The sequence below is a fragment of the Orycteropus afer genome, unplaced genomic scaffold (genome assembly GCF_000298275.1).
Source record: "Orycteropus afer afer isolate SDZICR_OR568_19922 unplaced genomic scaffold, OryAfe1.0 scaffold00094, whole genome shotgun sequence".
Classification (NCBI taxonomy): Eukaryota; Metazoa; Chordata; class Mammalia; order Tubulidentata; family Orycteropodidae; genus Orycteropus; species Orycteropus afer.
In genome coordinates this window covers 1,071,847-1,073,228 of record NW_006921681.1, presented here as the reverse complement: position 1 = coordinate 1,073,228, position 1,382 = coordinate 1,071,847, and positions in this window count along the sequence as shown.

Below are 1,382 nucleotides of genomic sequence, written 5' to 3'. Positions count from 1 at the left end.
ACCTTCTCTGTTTGTTCCCCAGCCACCATGCACAGTCCTCCGTGCAGTCCTTGGCTAGCAAGGTGATTTTTAGGTTAATTCTTAAGTCCTACCACCACTCGGGAGTCTCCAAGCTGTCTGTGCCATCAGGATAGCTCAGGATCGCTGCCAGACCGCAGCTCCGTATGTCTCCCTTTTTGGTATTTTCACACAAATTCTTCGGCTAGTTGGGGTTTAGTCCACTTCTATATCCTGCCCTTCAAGGCTCAGGGGTTCAGGATTATCTTCTGTGTCCATGTTAATTGGTTTCCCTTTTCTTTGTTGAAGACGGTCTGTGCGGTCTTTCTGCCTAGTCCACCATCTTGCTGGAACTTGGAACCCTGTTTCTTAACATGCATTTTATTTCTCAGTCTCCCCCTGACACCTGAAGGAAACTTCAGAAACCAGAAACAGGTCTACAACCTCTCAAGGAGACCTTCTTAATCTTGCCTTTAAAGTCTTTAATAATAGAGACGAGGAATTAAAATGACAAAAACAAAAATAAGATCAGGCAAAAGTCCACCTTTTAGCCACTGTCTTACAAGGCTCCGTGAGACAGCCAGCACAGGGAAAACTTACTCTTAATCCCTCTCCAGGGCCATGGAGAGGCAAACTTGAGCATCCCCTGGGACCATGCTTCAAATGTGGCAAGGAAGGCCATTGGGCCAGATTCTGTCCAAATCCAAGACCCCCATCTGGACTTTGTCCAGAGTGTGGTGGGGAGAGACACTGGGAGTCAGACTGCAATCAGGGCCCTTGAAGCAGGATTGCATCTGTTCCAAAAATACCTTCCTCTGAGTCTGGTTTGGAACTTCCTGATCTTTTTGGCCTTGCTACTGAAGACTGAAGATGCCTGGGCTCCCAACAGGTCCTGATAACTCCTATCTCGACAATGGAGGCAGGGGTAATTATGACAGTGGCAGGTAAACCTATCTCGTTTTTAATAGGGGCCACTTACTCTGCCCTACCTGAATTTGCTGGAACTTTAAATCCCTTCTCTATCTCTGTTATGGGGGTTGACGGGATTTATAACACAACCCTTAATTACACCGCTTATACATTGTTGCTTATTTGGAACTCCATTTACACATAATTTCCTTATCCTACCTAAATGTCTTACTCCAATTTTAGGAAGAGATATATTAACCAAATTTCAAGCCCCTTTAACAATGACACCCCTTCCCTTACTTCCTCAATGAACAGACCCTAATCCTCCCATCCTCTGCCTTCTCACTCAACAGATACTTTAACAAACTGCAGTGAATTGCTTGATATGGCCCTTCTAGCCATTGTCCTCCATTCTGTGGTGTTTTGTAAATCCCATTATCCATGCCTGTTTGGGGTGGTGTGGTAGTTAAGGTCAG